At 34.6% G+C, this 6075-nt stretch overlaps 1 protein-coding gene across 1 annotated transcript in view; it reads right to left on the minus strand.

The window, feature by feature from the left end:
• LOC127968944 (supervillin) overlaps positions 1-1539 on the minus strand; it is an 81662-nt gene extending 80123 nt beyond the window's left edge. The window contains exon 1 of the mRNA XM_052570430.1: positions 1382-1539. The gene's annotated coding sequence lies outside the window, so the exon portion shown is untranslated. The remainder of the gene's footprint in view (positions 1-1381) is intronic.
• Between the last annotated feature and the right edge of the window lie 4536 nt (positions 1540-6075).

Here is a 6075-nt window from a genome sequence, read left to right on the forward strand (position 1 = left end):
ATAGCAAAATGCTCCTATTATTGGTTTGCTACTTTTTATTGTATACTTTTATCATTTGAATATTAGCCAATTCTCAAACAAGCGGACTTGACAGCCCGTTTCATACCCTTTGTAAATGCAAAACAAGGTTTCCATTTTAATGTAATGGTAAGAGATTATACACTTGCATTTATTACAGTTCGCTTACAGTAAAAAAAAAAAAAGTAATTAACTTGGATTTAAAACTATTTAGAATTTTTTTACATTATGCAAATATTGTTTAAAATAGCTTTAGTTTAGATGGTCTGCAGCATGTCATACAGAACAACTTCCCATAATTCAGACCGATTACCCACATGTAAAAATGAAGTTGTTTCAAGCAGAACTAAATTCAAAAAGGAACCACAAGGTCATACAACTGCATCAGTGATGGTGTTTCTATTAGCTCAATGCAAATTAGAATGGATAATAAAATAATCCAGTGCAGAACAGCAAAGGCTGGTTTTGTTTTGTTACTTTGTGCGCTAACTGTATATACATAGAGCTCTTAAACTATAAAGTAGTTAGTTTAAACAAACCCTAACTCTTTTTACATAGATACAACTAACTTTTACATTAGTTTGGTACAACAAATAGAGTAACATTCATGATTTAGAATGTAAAAGAACGTACACCCAAATGCAGGGTCCATGACATCATATGAGCATCATGTCAAATTCATTTCTCTGCTTTTGAGAGAGATGCATCTCCCCAGGAGCGCGCTTCATGACCGCGCACCCCAGCTGGGAAACATGCAGTGTATCAAGTAACGGGAGCGACCCTTCCTTTAGCCACAGTGAAGGATAAACAGACCATTGAATAGGTTTAACATGGTACTTCGAAATCCCACACTGTTCCTATCTTTAATAAAGTTTAACACTTTAGTTCACAGTCTATTTTGCACACTTTTCACGTGTAAGAGCACAATCATCATTCAATTGTTGGCGTACGGGAGCGCGCATCCTGTTCGCTCTTTAACTCGAGAAACCTTGATGTAAACTGAAGAAATATTACAAAATGATAGTCGTGCTGTCTAACTGCAACAACTAAAGTAAAACTAAACAAATAAGAACATAAAAACGATTCAAAAAAGCTTTACTCGGAAATCGATAAACAAACGGACAAAAACAAAAACAAACCAACAACAGGTTTTGAAGAGAAGCAGCTTTAGCTCATTAACACTATTTATTATTTCCTCAAGAGTACTTAAACACAAACCTACTTAGGTTGTGTTTATTGTTAGGTGTATTATTGAAAACAATACTAAACTCACTTGGGGAATTACGCACAAGCGGAATAATGTTTAAAAGGCGTAACACCCAACGAACTGTGCGTATGCGAGTTAATTAATTCAACAACTTACCGAGAGGTACTTTTCACTGATGTTTAGAAGTTAATTTCCAAACTGTAGTTCGTGAACACAAAAGCGGCATCAAAAAATATCTCAAACATATCTTGACAAACAAGTGAGTGCAGAGGAACCGCGCGCGCGTACGTCTGTCATTCACGCTCACCAGCGCGCGCCTCGGACTTGCATTTGTCCTCAGCAGCAGCTTCCGGGCGACGTGAGTGTAATCTTAAAGGTCCACCCAGAATTTTTTTTTTTTTAATAACTATAATAATTTGCTTACCGTCATTACGTTTCAAACATTTATTGCTAAGTTTGTTTCTTCTATGGAACACTAAAGGAGATTTTAGGGACTCACAGAGACAGTCACCATTCACTTTCTTTGAATGTAATTAAATTGAATGGTGACTGAGATAGTTTTTCCAAATCATAGTTTTGTTCCTTTTTGGGTTGATACAATACAAGGGGGAATGAAATATAGTCAACTCATAAACTGAAACTGTACATGAAACCATAATAGACATGACAATTGTTCCCTTATTATCAGCTGTTCCATTATTCATTATTTTGAATGAATATACAAACTGTCAGATACATCATTGTGGTGTGCAACCAAATTCCCTGCAATACAAATTCAGCTACACCAATAAAGATATCTTTGTATTCAGAGAGCTGAAGTTTGAAAAGACAACGATTGTTAGTTGGCGGACTACGTGAATTGAAACAGCATGCCAGCATAACAGATTTGACACAGGAAAAAACATGTGGTTACCACATATGAAACAATGGATCCAGAAGAGCTAAGACACTGGAACTGGAATCATTCCAGCACTGGTTACTTGAATTCATTTCTCTCTAAGAAAAGTCACTCTGAAGAAGCCAGAGGTTATGAATACACTTGGTATTGAATCTGTCCAACCAGTTGATGAGTTAAACACCCTTGCTGGATGCAACACATTCAAACAAAATGATGCATTGTATGCATCAATGTCTTTTTTTTTTTTTTTTTGCTTGCTCAACAGTCAAATATGAGTATCTCTATGAGTAATTAAGATGAAATGTTAATTTTATTGTGTTGTTTACATATAAGACAGTTGATTTCATTAATATGAGACCCACTTAAATCCTCATTGTAAAGAGAAACTAAATTCAAATGTTAACACTGTATTTACTTATTTACAGTGTTATTTACAAACACTGTAAATAATGTTCCATGAACCGTCATTTTACATGCAGCAGAAGGGAAATTTGATTGCAAATCCATTTGGAATTTTGATACATAGGAAACAGATGTGACCTTCCTCGGCATCTTGCTCTTTATGTCTTGATATTGAATTTCAAGTCTTATGCAAAGCTTGCAAGACTTCATCTGAAAATAATGCATAAATCTGAATATATATATATATATATATATATATATATATATATGTGTGTGTGTGTGTGTGTGTGTGTGTATTCTGTTCTAATCACTGTTGTTATTGCTTACTAAAACTACAACTATTAATATGTGTTACTGAACTGAAATTAACTGAAAATTGAAATAAAAAATTTAATAAATTAACAATTTATTTAATTTATTTTACATGAAATAAAACAAAATATTACAAAAATAACTTAAAAATGTTAAAGAATATTAGGGAAGAAAGACAAAAGTACTGAAACTAAATGACTAAAAATATTAATATATACTAATAAAGCCTACTACACTTAAAACATTAAACGGAAAAATCGCTATTAAAAATATGTAGCATAGGATATAACTTTAGAACCACTGCTTTTTGTGTTAACTGCATACATATATACTAACAAAAGCCAGATCTTTATAGAACAGATCAGCAGGAAAAAGCGTGAATGCTGTCGATTGGGAGCAACATATATGGAATAGAAATAACAAATTAATTATTCAGTGGTTTTATGCACTGTGCTTATGAAAGTGACAGCCACTTGAACACAACACTTTATACATTCCAAGCTCTAGAAGCCTTTTTCTTCTTTTTCTTCTGAGTCCGTGAGACAGAGAATGAAGGATGGATGGTTCACAAGGGACAAGGAAGAACATATCTAAACAGAAAGGAATGAAGAAGCACACATGGAGAGTGAAATAAGAGTGACAACAACAGAACTTATTACATGGATCATGTTGATGAGTCTCTGGGTTAGAGAACAGAGCAAGAGCCTTATTGAGTGTGAGCAAGAGGAGGTCTTTTTTGCCTACATCAATGAATCTCCATGCAGTACAGATTTATGGGAGCTAGATGCTATTAGATCAGACATAACTTGGAAGTGTGAAGAAAAAAAGCCTAATAAAAACCCCAATGGAGCCTGGTTACACCATATTACAGTATCCAGATAATAGGGAAAATGTGTTTTTTGAGAGCGAAAACCATGAATCATAGGTTCAAGTTAACCGGAGAATTACAAAGCTTGATGGACTATTTCTCGCTGACCGGTTGTCCTTGGCAGTTTGCATGCACAGTCATCTCCAACTTTATGATCCATTAATCTCACATGGCAAAAAGGCTTTGGTTGTTTTGGTTATCTTTTGTAGAGAAAATAAAATAAGAACCCTAGTTTAAACTGGATCTTAAATTAAAGCCCTTTATTCTAAAACTCTGTATAAACTATAGCTACAAACTAAGCCTTCAGCTTGAAGAGTTTTCAGGGAAGTTAGGACAAAAAAAAAAGAAACATAATATAATACAAACACAGCAAAACATTTGTGGAATGACATGTAAAACAGTCCTGACACAATGTATTAAAACAGCAAATATCTTAGATGACTAAAAGGACTGAATTTGTGATAAAACTCGTCACATGATCTTTGTAATAATAAAAATTGATAAAAAAAAAGGATCTATAAATGTTTTATGCTCTTGCTGAGCAGTGTCAGTTGTGTTTAGCCCCTGCTGAGACAAAGCCTGTGTTTACCTAAAAGAAAGCAAAGGAAAATAATACAAAAGGGCTTCAAATATGACCGCCATCCCCCACCCATTGAGTTAGACATCATAATAACATTATTGCTCAACTATAACATGCCCGTGGCTGTATTGTGTTTATGTCAAATATTCTCATCCAGTTTTTACTTTCATATGACTCTCAGATATGCATTATTCAGTCAAGCCCATTGAGAGGATGAATACAAAAAGATCTCATCCTGTATGTGGCCTCCGGTTACTCTCAATAAATAATTTAAAGACATCCACTCACTCATATAAACAGAAACATTACAGGACTGGCAAATAGGCCCAATAACAAGACCAAATGAGTGTGAGATGGTTGAAGGTATTGGTGATCTATTAATAGACCTAAAGCACATCCAAGGAAACCAAACTAAAAGGGGATTTCAACTGTACGTTTCACATTGAATTCATAATGTATTTATAAAAAAACAATGCAACTATTTAGAAACAGGTTAAAAATGTATATATTATACAAATATATATTGAAACTGTATATATTAAACAATATATATTGTATAGTAAGAACTTTTTTTAAAGAAATTTAGCCCATGTAAACTAGTCACCCATTTTCTTATTCACTATTCAGTAAAGAAAGAAGGTAATTTGGAGTATCCTACATTTTATACAAATTATTGACAAAAACGAAAAGAAAAGAAAAACTAGCAGTGGTGTTTCTGAGCAACATATTGGTGTGTCATTTCTAAATGAATCAGTGTTTTTGAACAATTGGTTGACAGAATGATTCAATGACTCCCTCAGCCATTGAATTTCGTTGAATGATTCAATGCTTTTGAACGAACCTGTTATTTACTCATAAAAACAGTCACTTGCTGTCACCTACAAGTGTAGAGACACTAATCTAATAATACAGGTGTAAACTCGCACTAATGAACAGTGTCGCAGTCTGACTGGAACGAGCAAACATTGAAATGTTAATTTATACAAACTAATAAAACTTCGCAGTGCTTCTGGACTCTAAAGTACCGTGAAATTCAAGAACTGGAAGTATAGATTGACACCTTGGGGAAATCAGCAGAATGTAGGGTCTGCAACAGAAAAAGAATGAGAAAACATTAAATGAAAGCATTAGAAATGGTTTATCTCTGAATATTTCACATAGACTTCAGCTCTGTGATGTGAGGTGGTCCACAGACTTTCTTGGTGAGCTAAATGGTGGGTTCTAGTTTAGTGATTGGGGCCAAGCTCATAAATAGGTTGGCCAAACCCTCCCATGAAGCTGGGCTTTCAAACATGCTTTTGATGAAAAGAGTCACCAGTCAGCGGCACACTTTTTGATCTTTTTACTTTGTGAAGGCTACCAAGTAAATGTCTGGCAGGGGTAAACAGTAAACCAGTAAATCCTTGACACAAGTACAATTGCTTTAAACTTTATCCAGGGCTTGGGACAAGAAACCACTCCGTAATCCAACATTAAATGCATTTTGGTAGTAAATCTGATTGAATCACTGTGGACATGATGGGTTGTATACAAGGTTTCAGTTGCATGACTATCTAGATCTGGATTGAAGTACTGACAGTAAATAGTTCCTCAGTTGCCAGTGGTGAGTGAGGGATCTGAGATTGCTCTGAAAGGTCGGTTAAGTGGTGAAATCAAACATATTAATTAAATGCTGACAATAAGCAGCATTTTTTTTTCTGTGTCCATCTATTTGGTAAGAGTTCATGTTTGCCGCCAACTGAATGCTCAACTAAGGGTCAGTCTTAGAAAAGGCCACTGGCTCTGGTTCA

The sequence above is a fragment of the Carassius gibelio genome, chromosome B12 (assembly GCF_023724105.1).
Source record: "Carassius gibelio isolate Cgi1373 ecotype wild population from Czech Republic chromosome B12, carGib1.2-hapl.c, whole genome shotgun sequence".
NCBI lineage: Eukaryota > Metazoa > Chordata > Actinopteri > Cypriniformes > Cyprinidae > Carassius > Carassius gibelio.